The sequence below is a fragment of the Psittacula echo genome (assembly GCF_963264785.1).
Source record: "Psittacula echo genome assembly, chromosome: 13".
NCBI classification, from domain to species: Eukaryota; Metazoa; Chordata; class Aves; order Psittaciformes; family Psittacidae; genus Psittacula; species Psittacula echo.
The window spans coordinates 7,535,749-7,553,856 of NC_137749.1; the positions used below are offsets into that span (position 1 = coordinate 7,535,749).

The 18,108-nt window shown below is 44.0% G+C and overlaps 1 protein-coding gene across 1 annotated transcript in view; it reads left to right on the forward strand.

Moving 5' to 3' along the window:
* Window positions 1-18,108, forward strand: part of FBRSL1 (fibrosin like 1) — a gene marked incomplete at its 5' end in the record, with an annotated part of 531,620 nt that overhangs the window by 432,497 nt on the left and 81,015 nt on the right. The window lies entirely within an intron of this gene.

The following is an 18,108-nucleotide window of genomic DNA, read 5'->3' on the forward strand; positions in this document are numbered from 1 at the left end:
AAAAACATATTAAAGTAAAAGCTGAGTTCAGGGAAGACACGTGCTAGGCTGAGTTACCTTAATGCCAGACATGCTGTGAGGATTTGTGTGCTGTGCTGATGTGCTGGCCCAGACTTGTCCAGTCTGCAGTCTTCTGTGGCAAAGTTGATAAGAGCTGGAAAAGTCCCTTGTGACTTACAAGAGAGTGATGATGGTGAAGGAGGGACCTGTTATCCTTTCACTGTAAACATGGAAAGAAGAAGAGTCAGTAGAAATGAAAATTGTAGAAGTATCTCTGAAACAGGACCCAAAGGCAAGGTTATTGATTTTGTACTTAGAGGAAAGGGTTGGTGTATTACGTTCTCTTCAGATGTCCTCTCTGAGAACTGCAATCAGAAGTGCTACTCCATCACTATAGCTGTGAAGTGAGTGTTGAACCTTCTGGTAATCAGGGAGAACAAGCACCCTTCAGTCCCGAATTTCATTCACTATAAGCTACAGCAGAGAGAGAAGAGGAAATACTTATCCTGACCAGGTTATAGGCATCAGTTACATGTCAGTTTTTACCCTGCTGTTGACCCAGGTCTGTAACAGTAGCTAAAAGGATCATTTGCTGAAATTCTGACTCTTCTTGCACAATTTAGTGAAGTAGTACCAAGAAACACAAAAAAAGCCTGTCCCAGTTTTGGTGCTTGGTTGGGTTTAATTTTCCACTGGTGTCTTTGCTTTCAGTATCCATCAATCAGTGTTATATGTGCTTCAAGTCAAAGCTACCGTGAAGTGCATCCCCCTGCTGTTGTTGGGGTTTGGGGAGGGTTGCTTGGGAGGGGGGTGGTTGTTCCTTGTGTTCGGTTTTGTTTTCCTCCTCTCAGAAGACCCCAAAAGGTTCTTTGTCTCTCTGGTGACCTTTCTGCTCATCTTTTTTCACGATTTTCCTCTGCTGATTGTGGTAAATACCTAATCATTGCTAAGCTTTTATTTCAGAAGTTACAACTGGAAGACTGATGTGGAAGAACTGTAATCAATAATGGCTTTTATTATTAGATTAAGTTAAAAGTCTTCTAGACCAATGTAATTCAAGATGCTCCTTTGATAGATAGTTTGTTCTTGGGGAGAATATTTTTTTTCAGTAAGGTTTTTCTGGTTGATGGCGGGGGTAGGGGGGAGGTTGTTGCATTTGACATTTTGTAGAAAGCAGCTGAGTTTCAGGTTTAAAAACACTGAGTATTCTCACTTTTTGGAACCAGTTGAGTCCTTTGGATGTGCCAGTTACCCTGTGTTATCTGGCAGGTGATATTAAAGGGCATTATATCCATCACTTTCATTTGTCCGTCAGTACCCCAGATATATCCTATAGAGTGTTTTGTTGATAGGTTTCTTCTACTTCATTGTTAACATGTGAACAAGCTGTATCACTGTAAGTGCTTTCAATCCAGTCTGAATTGGATCTGGTTTGGGTAATTTACCATGTCCATGCTACGTGGTAAAGCAACAAGCTTTAAGAACACAGAGGTTTAAAGGTGAAAGTATACACAGTAACTTGTAGTCAGTCTCTTACTGTCCAATCCACCTTACATTTTGTGAGTGTGCAGCAGAGCTGAATCCACCATTTGCAACAATTTACTGGATATAAAATACACAGCTGCCAGTGGACCCATTTTTCTGGTTGCTTTGGGTTATGTTCAAAACAAAACACCACCAATGGCTGGAAGTAGCAGTGGCTCTTTAGAAGTATTAAATCTTCAAGCTATGTGTAATGCAATTGCCATGGCTTCTTTTTATAACAGCATGCTTGTCTCCTAGAAATTATGCTATAATGAGGTTTGGTTTATATATTTTACCCCTTTCCTCATTAAAGTGCTATCTCTTGGAAGAAGCGCTTTGTGTCTTGAAATACTGTGTGGTTAAAATGAAGGCAGGTTTATAAGGATTTAATGTACTTGGGAGCCAAGGTTTTGCAGCTTTATGGCAAAGATGTTTTAACAAAGGGCTTTATGGTAAGGGTGTGCTGTATTTTAGTCAGGCAGTTGCTTAAGGGAAAATTTTCAGTGTGAACACATCACTTCAGCAAGGAGAAATTCAGAGGGAAACAGGCCTCTGAGATCCAGTCACCATCTTGGCTGATGTTAAGTCTTAATTCTTTGCAATTTCAAGCCCTGAATCTTTTTTTACCTTTTGGCTTGAGGAAGACAAAGTCTTGGGCCATGTCATGCAACAACACGAGCAGGTCATGTAGGTTTCTCATTATAGTGCTCAAAGGCAGGGTGCAGGAGAGCGTGCCCAGGACAGATGGCATCTGAATCCTTGAAGATTCACATCTTCTCAGGCTAGAGCTTGATTTTTTCAACCTTTTATCTCCAATACTCATTATTAAATTCATACCTTAAAAGCAGACTTTCTGAGGGTTGGGATTTGGAAGTGAAGAAGGCAGCAGTTCTGAGCGGTTGGCCATCCACTGCAGCAGAAGACGTGTCCTGGATCTGCCTGTTTCTCTGGGATACAGTTAATACCCCATGGCTTCCTGAGAGCCAGGGGGTTCTGCCATGGAAAACAGGTATAAAATTACAACCAGACACAGTTGTTGCTGGAGGTTCTCAATAGGAACTCACTGTAAAAAATAAAACAATTCTGTTCTAAAGGTTAGGCAAGGAAAAGCACTCAGCTAAGGCCTTGGTGGCAGCCAGGAGACACAACCTCGCATCCTTGAAATACTGTGTAGAGAGGTGGCCTTGGAAACCGATTCCAAGTGTTTCATGTTATCATTTGCAGCACCTTCTCTCATCCATAGAAAATTGTGGTTTACTTCAGTGGTCTTCTCCGTCCCCATGCATGTAATGGGTATTTTGCCCTACTGGCTGCTAGCTTTCCAAGCAGGTTCCTTCTGCAGGAACCCAACACCTTTCCCTTTTCCATCTTTCTTGCTGAATATCATGGTTCTGTGTTACTTTTCCACAGATGAATTAGTTTCTGTTTTCCCAAGAGGAACATGGTTTCATCTTTCTGATGACAGTATTGACTTCCTAGGACTCTTTATATTTCTTCCCTGGTGTTTTACACCACGTCCTAAATTCAGTACTGCTTATTGATTTTGTTAGCTCACCTCTAGAGGGAGGATAGATGTGATTTGGAGCAATGTTTGGGAGCAAGGACAGAGGGTAGTTAATCTTGACAGTGATCAAAATCTGGCTGCGGTCGAGGTGATAGCAGTGCCTCTGTCATGAGTTTATGGAGGACCCTGGGTTTTGTGCTGAGTGGATCTTGGGCAGGTTGCTGAGTAATTGTTACAGTCTGTAGGGCTTCATTTTGAAATAGTGGCCATAAACTGAAGACTTTTCATCCTGTTACCAGTCCCCTGGGCCATGCAGTCCCATTGTGTGTCATCTCCTATTAGTCTTGATGCAACCAGTGACCTTGTTTGTGTGAGCACATTAAGCACAACATTAATACCTAATTTGACTGCTTTGAATTCAGACAGGCTGTAATCAATCATCTGAACTCTCTTGACAGTGAATATGGCTGGGTAGGATAAGGAGAACAGATGAAGTGCATGCTTGGGCCTAAACTCTAGGAAATTAGAAATCTGCTTATGAGCCTGTGTAGCTGCTGTAACTGTAGCAGTTGGTGGAAACGGGTTCTTCACTGGAAAGCAAAAGCAAGAAACTTGTGGTCTTTGTAGTGGTCTGTTCAGCCTTCTTCCTGCCTGTTAAATACCAGCATGGTAAATGAGACTGCCAAGATACAGAGGCACCTTTTAGAAGATGTTATTGGGAGAAGTTCTAACGTATTCCAGTTTTTGGATCCCTTCTGAACCCCAGCAGGGTTAGCTTCAGGATGGCAAAGATGAATTACAAGGCAGATAAATAAAAGTGGCAGAGTGGCATGGCTGGATTGAAAAGTGCGGTCAAAACAGCTCTGTCGCTGAGGACATTATTTCCATTAAATGTTTTGAGATTTATTATTGATTTCAGTGAAATTACCCTTGAAAACAGATTTCCTCCAAACCTTTACTTTTATGTATTTGTTTTGGAACTCCTTTAGGAGGCAGAAAAAATGAAACTTCTGCTTCAAACAGATTTTATGTTTTGCAATTGGCTTTTTTCACTGTATGAACAATTTAAAAGATATTATTTATTATTTGTATTCCAGTCATGCCTATGCACTCTAGTTACGGCCTAAGCGTCATTCTGCCAACCACAATGCAGACAGGGGGAGGGGGATCAGTTTCTGCCTGAAAAAGCTTTGGGTTTGTATTTCTTACTGGGGCTGCATTGATTGAGGGTGCCTGTTTCCAAAAGAAAGAAAAACTAAAAAGAAGCAGCAAAAAACCCAAACCCCAACCTTCTCATTTTACAATATGTTGGCTGCCTTTTTGTTTAAAGATTTATAAATACATCAGCAGATTTTCCACAAAAACACATATGCTTTCTTCCTGGTGAGCATGATGATGCACTGTGAATCCTTGCACGAGGCCTTGAATCTCCTTCGAGTAGAGGATAGTGCTGAGGTTGAAATTTTAAAGAAGTGTCTTCATTACAGAAGATGCTGGTGGGGCCTCGTTAGCTGAAGAATTGCCATTTTCTGACTAATTTTTTCTTTGCCAGCATGGGAACAAAGAAAGAAAGGAGGCAGAATAAAAGCCTGTGTGAGTGTACGTACAGAGGCTGCAGCTCTTAACTGGTAATGGTATCTGGAAGGAGTCCAGGCTGTTGTAAATATGAACTTTTGTCAATATTCCCCAAGCTTCTTTGGACTCTAGGGTGGGCTTTTTTAGCTGAAGGTCACACCATTGTGCTGTCTCCCTCTCCTGAGACCTCTGATACCTTCCTGAAAGGACAGCCCATTATCCCTGGGCTTAGAAGCCAGCTTTCTCTTCAGTGGCGCTGAAGCTGATAAGCTTAAGAGGCATATTTCATCCCCCTGCTGCTGCTTTCAGGAGACAAACAGTGTTTATCGTCCCTGATTAATTCCAGTTGAACAAAAAAACAAAATAGGAGGTATGTGTGTGTGCACACGTGCGCGCACGCACAGACACACAGGGTTGACTCTTGGGTTAGGCTGGTGGTTGCGCATAAGGTCAACTCATCACGCCAGCCATGGTGAGCAGCGCCTGGTGCTGCCTCTTTGTTTTTCCTAGGTGGTGTGTCTGAAGATTGATTTAGTAACATGAGAGGATCCTGGGCTGCGATCAGTGTAAAGAGAAAGGGGTAGAAAGGGAGACAGGGTAGCAGCAGCCTGAGCATCAAGGTTGGAATTGATTTGTGGCAATTAAGCATTAAGGTCTGTGAGAGCAGGACCACCCACTGGGAGAGTGGCTTTCCATCACCTGCGGAAGATGAATGGCCCTAGGAGAGAGAAGGGCAGGGATTTTGTACTCAGCTACCTGAAAAGAATCATAAAAACACACTGTATCTTGCCTCTGTATCTTACAGCCCTGTTCATCACAGCTAAATCCCTTTGCTGGGAATTGTATGCAAGAGAGTTGGAATTTATAAATGCTGATTGCTTCTACTGCTTTGGTTTCTCCATTTCTCTCTTTGGATCTGGCTTGAAATTTGTCAGGAGGTGTCTTGCTGATTTTTTTATTGCTACCATTTGAGTAGGAATGTGTTCCATACATGGCTCCCAGTTTCGTAGGGTTACTTTTCCCCTTGTACTGAGATTCAGAGTACAGAATGAATAACAATGGATAACATGTGCAGTGAATAGCATATTGTCCCTCTCAGTGCTCCTCTGTCAAATGCCCAGGTAACATGCCCCAGTGGCTGGGACATCCAGGGCAGAGACCTGTGCTGTGTGCTCCCCTAGGGCACACCATGCTGTACAGGACACCTCGCCTACCTGTGCCTGAGGTTTTTTGATGGAAAATGAGAAGACTGGGACTGTGTATGGTAGTGTTTGTTTAGATGACCATGTAGCTGCAGCCCAAGTAAGGCTTTTTACAAAGGACTCTGTATTTTCTTCAGTTTTGTTGTGTGGTACTTGCCAAGGTTGAGGAGTGAAAGAAGAGTCACACGTTGCTGAAAGGAGCCCGTTGGTATCGAGACCAGAGGAGAGTTTTTACTTTATAAAACTCTGAATTTTTCAGCCTTTTGCAAAAATAAAAGGCTACAAATATTATAGAGCTGAGGTGAGTGAGCTGCTTTCTCTTGCTTTGCTTTTCGTTCATATTAAACACGTGGGCCCTGACAGTAGGTGAGGGGCTTCACTGCTCTGTCCCCCACTCTGTGGCAGAGCTGCTGCATGTGGGGCATGTTTAAAGCAGATTGTAGGTACTCTGGTTACACTGAACTTCATTTCCTTTGCTAGAACAGACAGAGATGGAACAGTATTAGAAATAATTTTACTAAACTATGTTTACTTCTTACCACCGAAGAGAATATTTAAAGATGGATTTTGCTATTACAACTCCAGTGCTACTGTAAACAGGGTCTAATGGGAAAGGCTGTAAAGTAATAGGGCTATTGGTCATCTTTGGGGGAAAAGGAATTTACATAATGCATTTCAAACTGGAATGGATCTGAAGCTTCGCCTGACCAAACACAGCTAGCATTTCTGCATTAAAATGTGTACAGTAGCATGAAATGGGAGTGGTGGGCCTCTAATACTGTTTTTTCAAGGTAAGCTGCACAAGCCTGTGTCTACTGAGGACACGTGTATGCCTTTGTGGATTGGGTTAAATTTGTCATTCTTCACGTAAAATAGAATGCAGTTAAGTTTTAGATGAGAACTTCCTTAAATATACCACAGACTCCTTTTTTGGGGCAGAGTAGATTTAAGGGTTCTGAATCGTTTATGGCTCTTTCTCCAGATTGGTTAATGCGGTGGAAGGTTTCTCAGTAGTCCAGTGGTGCACTGTAGACTGCAGTAAGATATGGACTTGCTTGGGCCCCAAGTTTGGTGATAAGTGAAATGTTACTACGTGCTTGGCAGAGCAAGCTCTTAATTTCCCTTAAAATGGAGGGGGCAGAAATGATCTCATTGGACAAGATGTCTTTGGGCTGCTGCCCACCTTTAGATACGTCCTAGACAAGATTGATTTACTCGGTGTGGACAGATTATTTCCCTTTCTCTCCCCAAATCTGGTTTGCAGTAGCTACTAGCAAGAGCTTTCCACCTTCTGTATCACATGAAGCATTTTAACTCTTGTTGAAATATGAAGCTCCCTTCCTTTATTAAAATTAAGAACCACTTTCTCACATGGCAAAGTGATAATAAAGACTGAAATTGGATCTATAACTTCATGAAAAGAAAGAGAATTTTTTTTTTAAGGCAAATCATGCATGGTAATACCTCCATTGTTCTCTCACTGTGTTCTTTGTATTGCTTAACTCCCTGCGAACAAAGAACCCATAACTGGAATTGTAAAAATAATCCAGGCATTGAAGTCAAAACTCAAAAGGCCTTTGGGAATCTCATGCAAAGGTGTGCCCTTGAAATGGTGGTTTATGAATTGTCTGAACAGGTTTGAACATCCTGGCCCTGAGGAAACCTATGGGAATTTCGCTGCTGACTGCAGTGGGGTCAGGATTTCACACTTGGCGCTTTGTACATACATTGAGCAGGGCCGGCTTTCAGGCTTTGAGAGAGTCTGACTCCCTCCTTGGAAGCAGGCGGGAGATTTTCTAGTTGGTTGCACTTGTGAATTCTAGTTAAGGGAATTGCTTTTGGTCCCCCCCATCTTTGTCACTTACTTAAACAAACAGGCAAACTGAAAACATGCACTTGCTCAAGCTTGAGCAGTAACGCCTCCTCAAGAGCTCTTGTTACTGATCTAGAACTGAAACTGGTTGGGAATGTGGTTTTCAGCTGAGGTTCAACCCTGCTTAAATGAAACCAATTCAGCAGAGAGATGGGAAATTTTATGCCTGCTTGCAGATGGCTGAACCCAGTTAGTTTGAAGTGTGAAGGTTTGGTCTCTAAGCTTCAGCACAGATCAGTACAGAGGCTGCATTATGAATTGAAGCTATGGGTACTTCTTCACCAGTTTATTGCAAAATAATGTGTTTGTAAAGGTACAGGTCTATCCCGGGTCAAAGTCACTGGAAAAGGAGGTACTTAAATGGACAGTGAGGGAATTAGTCCAAAATTTGTGTGCAGATTCAGCTGAACATGGAAGTTAAGCCCTGTCTGAGCAGGAGGTTGAGCCAGATGACGTCTCGAAGTCCCTCCCAGTTAAGTGACTCTATGGTTCTCTGATGTCTCATGCCTGCCCGGGGTATTTGAGCAAACCACTCGATTGTCTGATCATTGTGAACAAGGGCATCGTATTCCCCTACCATGTCATGGGCCATGGAGAGGAGAGTCACCAGAGTTGTAGCAAATTCCACTTTGTCCTCAAGTCTTCCATATTCATTGTGCACTGGCCAGTGATATCATCTGTTAAGAGCTGCCACTGTTAATGGAGTGAGCTCTGTATATAATGAAAAACAGAACTCAAAGAAACCATAATCCCTGAAACACATGATTCAGGGCTCCAGGAAAACGGAACACTTAAGTTACGTAATCATGGTTCTCCATCAAGAGAGAAAGTTTAGGAAAAATTACTAGGAAAACCTTTGAAGCTGTCAGCAACAATATCCCACGGACTGTTGTCAATCCAAAGTAGTTCCACAAAGCTCAGCAAACTGATGTCTGTTGAACTTGTATGTATCTCAGTGTAGCAGAACTTAGATCAAAAACGTGGGCTGTGTGCGCCTCGTGTTACTATCAGTACTTGTAAGGGGGAGTTGGAAAACTACATCCTGTGTACAACACAGAAGTTAATTTGGACTCTTACGCTGCTGAGGGGATCACAGGAATGTTGCAGTGGCTGAAAGCTTGGCTGTAACTTTTCCATGCTTAGCTGTAATGGAATGTGCAAAAACATAACAATTCCTTGATGGAGCCTGGAGACACCCAGCCCTGGTGCCGGTAGCAGTACACACTGACCGCTGCTCAAGGGAGGGACGTTTCTCAGAGTAGTCTGCACAAAGTAACAGTCACAGCCCAGCATGGACAATTAGAGAATGTTAGAAGTAAGTGGTTCATTTCCAACTTTTTCTGCCCAAACACAGCCAACAGACACTTAAAAAAACCCTAAATGAAAAAAGCTGGGTTGTTCCTCACTGTAGCTGTGTCTTGAAGGCTTTCCTTAATGAGCTGTCTCCTTCTGTCCAGTATGGAAAGAAAAACAAAAGAGTTAGAGACCTTCCTTTGTCTCCATGTGATTTTAATCTGATCCATTCATTCCTAATCATCTTGAAGGATTATAAAAGCAAAACCTGTTAGTTCTTACTTCTTTTCTTCCTCTCCCCAACATCATCATTTGTTCTTTTATCATGTTGCATTTCTTTACCCGTGAATCAGCTGCCTTTTAATTTTTTGCTATATAACAGAAGTTGGGCAGAGGAGGGAGGGGGGTGATGGGACTGCTGCTGTCTTTGATTCGTTTGACACACAAGTGTTCCTTAGTCTTTCATACTGAGGAGTGGATGTAGCTCTTGAACAAATTGGACCTACTTGTTTGCTGGCCTAGGCCATCTTGTTATACAGCCAGCTGTGTTTTGATCTTGGAGGGCCGTTTGAAGATTAAATTGAGACATCTTTTGTTACTATTAAGTGCAGTAATTAAATCAGCTCAGTGTTATTTAAGTGTGGAAAATGTCGCTTCGCTGGCCCATGGGTGCCTGAAGTTGCCATTAGACAGCTGTGTTGCTTCCAGTGCTAATGATGAAGAGGTAGGAGAAAAGAGCCAAGTGCTCTCCAAATAATTTTCAACTCTTTCTGGGTTATGCTGGATCCCCTCCCCACCCTTTTGTGTGACATTTCTCCCCCGTCGCTCCTCAATTCATGAAGAACAAGGTTTCTGAGAAGGCACTCCAGTTTTTGTGGATAAAGAGCTGGAAGCTAGTGCCCTGTCCCATGTGGAGGGGTGGTGTGCAATGGTGAGTTCCCTGGATCAGCAGCTGCTGCTCCATCCCTGAGTTTGCAGGCTGTTGGCTCTGTGAACCACAAAGGAGGCTGAGCTAGCAGGATGGATGCAGTAAATGAGCAAAGTTGTCTGCTCCCCCCCTTCCTTTATAGGGGGGGAGTCTGCCAGTCAAGTTGATCATGGCAAGTACATTTGTTCCCGTGAGGGTCATTGTAATACAATTTGCTGGTGAAGACTGGCCTGACTGTGAAGTGGTGGCACCTGGGAGATGTGAACTCTGACTTAGGCCAGGGCTGGTATCATTCAGAGGTCACCTAAGGCTTAACAAGCTGAGAGTCAGTTGCCCTTACCTGGCCCCCTTTGCCTTCTGCTTGCCAAGCAGATTGCTTTGAGGGCAGTGGCTGGTCGTGATGATTGGCAGCAGGGAGCGGAGCAGAGAGATGCTGAAAGAGAAAGCGAGATCCTCAGTGGGAGAAGCAGTTCTTCGGAGGTCGAGTATGTTTTAATGCCAGGTTAAGTTGCGCAGCAGTATTGGTTCATTGCTACTGGCAGCACTGATCACTTGAGCATTGCCTTACTCTTTCCCATCATGCCCTTTAGGAAACCCGTCTTGCCTCCTGTCTGCAGCTGAACATACAACTTGCTGCCTCTGGTTTTCCACAATGAAATTCGCCACTCTCACTTCTTGATAGAGGAGCAGAGCAGCAGACAGGATCACTCTCAGCCTCTTTTGGCTACTGTGCTGCCTGCTGAGGTGAAGCAGTGTGCTCCTCCCCGAGCTCAGGCTCCAGGCTTGCTTCTGAGCCATCTTGTTAGTCTGTCCTCCTGGATGCACCCGACTATCTGGCTTCCATCTCCAGTAATTGCCCAGCAACATCTATTTGCATTGCTCTGTACGCTTCTGTGTTTTATAGAGGGGAAGTGTATTTGCACTTTGCGAGTGTTTTTGAGCTGTGGCAAGGGCAGAAGTATGGCAGATGGGTGGGGATGAGAGAACCAGGAGCATGATGAATCTGTTTTTCTTACCTTGTTTAAAATTGCCTGTTAAAATTCAGCAGCCACACCTCCGATCAGCCTAATAGTGTCTGCCATGTTGCGAATACACAGTCATTAGTTGGTCCAATTCATGCATGCTGAGGTAGGAGGGTGATGTGAATGCAAAGGAGATGGAGAGAATAGGAGTTGGGGGGGCAGAGGAAGGAGGGGGAGAAGCTTGGTAATACAGTGACAATGAAACATACGGTAGTCACACTGGAAAACTTTCTCCTTCATTAGCAGGGATCTGTTGAGTTTCTGCTCACATTAGGGTAATTAACACAAGTACAGATTGTTGAACATCTGTGCAGTTTAACTATATGGCCGGTTCCCAGGCTTTAAACAGGGCTGTGAGGAGCCAAATGCAAAGCAGTATGAAAAGCCCACACACTATTCATTTTACTGAAATTAGCATTTCTGGATGAAAGCTGATGTTGCACGTCGGCTATAAATTTTCTCTGGTCGGTTGCCAGGCTGGCTAATGATCTGAGGGGAGGGTTTGTTAAAAAATGTGAAATTTGTTACTTTTAATATTCCAGAGGGGAAGTTTCTATCTTGCTCTTCCTTTCTTAAAAGGCAAAACAAAAAGCCAGCAAAACAAAGCATATGAGTATATTATATCTAATGTGCTTCTCATCTTTTTCCAGTGGAAACCCAGGAAGGAATTGCTGGTTCAGCCTCCATCAGGGGTTCTTGGCCTCGTGGAACCATCAAGGCTTTTCAGTATTTCTGACCAAACTGCACTTTTAATTTTCTAGCCTTGTAAAGCCCGGGAGGCTCCGCTTACGATGTGTTGTACGTATGAGCTGTGTACGTGAAATGTGGAGTTGTGTGTGCAGGATGGTGGTTACACAGGTATCACCTCTCTGAACATCATCATCCCATAACCCTGTGTGTGGACATAGAGTTACCAGGACAAAGGTTTAGCTGTATTTGTGGAGAGCCTTCTACATTGATTATCCCAGAGGACTGTGGTTGTGCTATAGCATCTTGAAGCTTCCTCCTTGTTCATTTTTACCTTGCCAGCTGAGAGCATCTGGGCCACAAGGCTTGACAGGCTCTTGACTGTAATGGCTGGCAGCAGTGAGTTCTCCACAGAGGGCCCTTCACACCGCAATTGCCTCTTACACCTTGGTTCATCAGAGCCAGTGCTTGTTGGCCTTCAGGCTATGTAGCAGTGCCACTTAATGCTTCAGGTTTTTTGTTGTTCTTCCCTGTGTGGATAGGGACAGGGAAATCATCCTTAAACGGATGGTTTGTGAAGCCATCTTCACATGGGCTTCTGACACTGACAGTTCATGGTTATGTTTCTGATAGCTGATATTAAGGATCTTTTCACTTCTTACCCAGAAATGTTCACTGGGAAGTTGAGGACAATGGTTTCAATACCTGACTATCCCCAATTTTCTCTTCTTGATGGGATTCCCCTTGCGACTTTTGTTCTAACCATCTTCTGGTGTTCTGCAGTGTTCCCAGTTGTGTATTGACTTGGGTGTTCTGGCTGTACCTATACTTCAGCCTATGAGCAATATAACTGCATACCTGAATACACAAACACACCTGGGTTTGTATACAATTAAATTAAACACATTTGTTCAGATACAGGATTTAACATATGCTGAAATTAAATAAACACACACACAAAAACCCCCAAACTGACCAAATTTTTTTCATGGGTGTAATTGCTATGAGGCAGATAAACCTCAGCTGGGACAACAATTAGTGTACCATGTGTGTCAGGGAGTTTTATTTTAATGGAGAAGACATTCATGTGTGGAGATAAAAAGCCTAGCAATGTGCATAAAAATAATAATCCTTGTTAGCTCTGTTTTGTCCCCGCTGGTTTCACTAAGCAAAAAAAATGTTGTTCTTGGTGGGTTCTTTTAATGTAATCCCTGTGGGCTGATGTGAACAGAGCTGACCTTTGAAACCCTACTTAAATTTGAGAAGGTTTGTATATTTTTTTGTGTAATTGGGAAAGGAAGGGACTTGGTGGCTTGGAGGAAATGTAATTCTTGCCAAGAGTGCAGTGATTTGGTCCTTCAGTCCACCCTCACCTCCTGCTCTGTAATGGCTTGCGCTCCAGCCCAGAATTTAGCTTGGCATCACTTGAAGTTGTTGGTGAAATTACTGCTGTCGCATTCACCAGCTCCTCCACAGTCTGCTGACAAACATCAGAGCTTGCAGAGCTTTTTGTGACCAAAAAACCTTCAGGGACCAAAATGCAGTCTTCAGATTCAGCCCTGCAAATGTCTGGGCTTCAGGAGCACCATCACCCACATGCCTGTAGGACAAGCCCTGTCAATACAGTTCTCAATGCTTTGTCATTGCAGGATTGCTTTTTAGGGTGAAGGTGTCCCCACAGGCCAGACTTGCTGAATCATATGAAACTATGCAAGTGTAGTTAAAGATGTGGTGTATTTTTGAAGAGCTAATTTTGTTAATCTAGTCCAAAGGGAAATTCGGGCTCGCCTACTTAGTCCTCTGACAGTTTTGCAGATAATTATTTGTGTGTGTGCACATGGATGCACACCAGCTTAGTTAGAAAAATGAAAATTGAGTCAAAAACTGAAGAGTGCCATGGATGGATGGGACAGGAGAGTGATGACGCTTTCTATTCAGAACATTACAATGAGGAATTGTTTAATCACAGTGTTACTGCGTTAAGCAGTCTGGTTTTCCCTGGACTTGATGATTGCCAGTGGTACTTAGAGTATTGGCAGAATTGTGTTACTTAAGTTGATGAGGATGTCCAGTCTTACGAAGGTTAACATCTGTGGTCCCTGGATTTGTACCCCATGTATCTCTGCTTGGATTTTATTTGGTGTCATTCTAGGAAAACCCAGCTCTATACAAGACAGTGAAGCTCAAGAAAAAAACCCAACAGTATTCCTATTAAAACAAACAGACAAGTATGGATTATTCTCTGTAACTATGAGGCAAACCAGTCACCTATTTGCGTATGTGGAACTGACTATGAAATTAAAGGGCTGCTATATCTCTAGATACGCTGCCAAAATGAAACAAAGCGTTCCTTTATGAATACCTCAGCTCTTCCTTAGCCCTACTTCTTAAGAATATTTCCCAGAGACCGGACTTAAAATGCCTCTTCTGTTCCTGGAGAGAAAATGGCAATGCATCCAGGGAAGTGGTTTCAGAGTTGTGTAAGAAAGCAGAACTGCAGCTAGTGAAATGAAGACCCATGGCTGTGCCTGAGACCCCAGATAACTCATTTCACTTGCAGTGAGACTACTTGGAATGATTTTTCAACCAGCATGTGCACGGTGATCCCTCCCCAGCTGGGAGACTGTAGGGCATGCACTGGGAAACTCGGGGACATCATTTTGAAGGACTCCCAAAGTTTCCTTGGAGGTGCTGTTTCATTCATCACTAAGCTAACTGCTGCAAAGCAGCAAAGTTCTCTTGTTCTTCTACGTGATCACTCTGAACAGGTAGTTGCATTTATTTAAATACCTAAAAGAAGCTCAGAGAACTTGGCTGTTGTTTTAGGTATGCTGCATCTCCTCAGCCACCTCTCAGACCTTTATTAGACGCCAGACTGAGCCCTTCTTGCTAATCTTGCAGTTGCGTGGTTGGAATTATCTCCATTGTGTAGATGGGAACACTGAGGCAGATTTGAAATTACTTGCCCCAGGCCACCTAATGCTGACAATAGACCACACAGTCCCTCAGCCTCTTTCTGTGCCAAAACCATTCTCTTGTGTCTGCGTATGGAAAAAACCATAGTTGGGCGAGCGGAGAGCAGTGTTTGTTGTGATAACAATGTGCATTCAGTCCCAAAAGGCCATCGGACAGTGATGGATACATTGCTGTGAAATTAAAATCACCATTGATGCACAGAGGAAGGGCTTCTGTGCACGCAGGAGGACACGGGAGCAGGCAGGCAGTGGGATGAAGCCGGCAGCGTTCACAGGGTCCAGCAGCCCCTGCGTCAGGCAGCCCATTTGCATTCTTCTGTCAGGGAGTTGGAAGCTGCCATGGAGCAGTTTACACTCCAGCCTGCTCTGGCCTTGAATTATGCATGACCAATTTATCATGCCCCCAGCTGAAAAACTAATTGTGTCCCTGGGATATATTTACTAGAAATTGTAGTTCGCTGTGCTGGGGTCCCCAGAGTGTCCGGCAGAGCAAATGACTGGGAAGTCGGAGCGTGTTCAGAACAGGACTCCTGGCTCCACTGGAGCCGCTGCACTGCTGATAGATTTTTCACTTCAATTGCCTTTCTGAGGGTTTCCCCCCTCCTTCCTATTTTTCTTACACTGCATTACACTTAATGGGGCTGCAGGAGTCCTTCCAGTCGTCTCCAGTATTAAAAAGCACACCAATGTGCCTGAAAAAAGGGCAATTTATTCAGGAGATGCCAGCCAGGTTGGGGGAAAGGGGCTGGTTTCTTCTCTGTGTGGTGGTTGGTTTTTTTTTTCTAAGCACAGTGTGGCTTCATGTAATGTCTCCAATTACTGTGCTCGTCCCCTCCCTCTCCAGGTCTAAAGTGATGAGATTCCCTAATTACTGTCATTTGAATGAGAGGTTGGGGAGGAGAGGATTTCTTCTCCTTGTATAGAGCTCATGGGGTGGGCCTAAGCTTGCACATGGTATTACCACCAGGTCTGGCAAAGGAGCATGGCATGCCCCAAACTGAATTTCTTGATGATGAAATGCCAACTGTCGAACCTGTACCAGGCTGTAAACCCTTTCATGAGGTAGAGCCAAGTCATAAAGATTATTGGTGGGGGCGAGGTTTGAAAGGGAAGAAGGTAATTCACTGATAAATTAATCACCAAGTTCAGTCTGTCCTCCCCCACTTGTCACAGAAGGAGAATGTCAAGAAGTTAATCACAATAAAGGAGTCAACAGTAACACGACTTCAGAGGCAGAAGAGCCCTCTGGAATCTCCTGCTCCTCTTTTATTACTCTCCTTGTCCGACCCCATCCAGCTCTGCCTGACATGGTTTGCAGTGAGGAGCCCTCATCTCTCAGGACAGCAGCAGCCTCTGCATGGCTTCACAGCCCAGGGGAATAAACTGGGAGGCTGCTTTTCCAAGAGGCTGGAGGGCTGCAGGCTGGGACTTGGGAGAAAGGGATTTCTCCACTTGACAGTGGGTAGGAGCCTGCCTGTGGCTGTGCTGAAATGGGCTGCATGCTCCAGAGCCGGGCCATGCTCTCCCACCTCTTTAATGGGAGTTAATGCATGTCCTTTTGGGAGGAGAGCTGTAGGAAGTTAATGGGGCTGGAAGAAAGGTGTTGGCAGAGGTGCTTTCTTAAGTAAATTCAGGATGTATGAAGTAGTGAAACTGTGCAGGAAGTGCATTGTATGGGCAGCTGAAAGAAGCGAAGGTGGGTTTATGTTCTGTTGTTTCTGAATGTCGCAGATCTGTACCAGCCTTTAAACATTCACAAGTTCTCTGCTCCTTCCTTCTAGGTCCCCAAATTTGTATGCATCATCAGTTCCCCCAAAAAGACCTGGTGGAAAGATTTTGTTCAGGTGACTGCATGTCTTGCTGCAGAAGTAGAGCAGAGCTGCTGTGTGATGAAACCATGCTTCTTTTTGCTGGAATATGTGATACAACCTGCATAAAAGCAGATCTGAAGCTTGTAAAATCACCTCAGAGAGAAGGCGTGAACAGGTTTTCCCCTGAATGCAGCTAGCCAGAGCAAAAGACTATAGAGTGCAAGGTTGGAATGGACTGCCAAATCAGGACTACCATGCTGTTATCTTCCAATACCCCAGTCAATTGGAAGTAGGCACGAGTCCGGAGTTTAAAATCCTGTGGGATCCAGTGCTGTAAGGTTGCTTTTCCTTCATGCTATTCCATCTCCTGATTTCCAAAGAACAGAGACTGCTCTTGGAGCCCGATGTTTCAGTGGTCTCTGCCAGAGGCAAAGGGTATTTTTAAGCGGTGCTATACAGAGTATGTTACAGTCTGCTGTTCTGGGGAGTGTTGTAGCGCATGTGAAATCACCGTGCTTTTTGAGCAGTCAGGAGAACACAGGAAAGAGACTGAGAACTAGGATGGAGACCGTTTTCACGCAACAGCAGTTGTTGATGAAGGAAGGAGTAGGGTAGGAGACAATATGAATCGCTGCACATTGTGTTATTTTTGTAGCTGCAGTGGCTCAGTCTGGGTGCTTTTGCCCTTTCATTATTCAGAACAAAACACACTAGTGAGTCCAGGTTATGCTCCTTTTGCTGGTGGTTCTTTCTAGCTTGTTAATGATCTTCCTAGGTTTTAAGTGCCTGCAAATGCAAGTTCTTGGATAACATGAGTTCAGGGCAGCTGTCCGTGACAGGGTGTCCTCATTTCTCCCGCAGAAATCTTCCATGTTTTGTTCTCTTCCAGCCCTTCTTAAAGTCATCATTATAAACTGAGGGGAAAAAATCACTGGCACTATGTTGCCTTATGGATATTGCTCTTCCCTGAACCTGTTCCTATCTCTTTCCAGGGGAGGTTGTCTGCCTGGCAATTGACAGCTGCTGAGTGGCCCTACTGGTTTTTCTTCCTCCCTTTTTATTATTCAAGCACTTTTGGCCTTGCTGCTTTTTTTCAGTGTGTTGCTGTGCTGGAGTTGTCTGAGCTGTTTGGTTTTCTCCCCGTTGCTTTGCTGCTGCTGTGGCTAGGGTGGGATGAGTTGCTACCGCGCTTCTGGGAGAGGTCAGGTACACAGAACCACAAACAAGCCACAGCAGCAGCCCAGAAGATGAGAAGAAGGCATTGGAATTGGGGTAAAAGAGAAGTCAGTGTCTGTTTGGTAAGAGGCTGTGTGATACAAACTGACCCTCCCTCTATCAGGTTTATTTTACCCGGAGATCATGTCCTGCATCCTTTTCTTCTTCCTTCTCTCTCCTTCCTGTAGCTGGGATACACTTCAGTGTCAATTTTCATTTACTCCTGTGCTTAAAGTTATGCAGATAGTGAGAGAAAAACAAGGTGTGATCAGCAAAGGGAGAGGGGATTTACGTGCCTTTTGAAGAAGGGGAATTCTTCGTATTCATGCTGAAGGGTTAAGGGAAATTACGCTAACATCACCTACAACTTAAACATAGTACTTGCTGCCACAGTTTCAAATCGATGTGAACATAGTCAGCTAAAACACCGTTCTGGCTTGGGAATTTCAGGGGGATGTTGAGCCCCATGTCCTCAGCATGATGTATTTCTAAGTGTCAA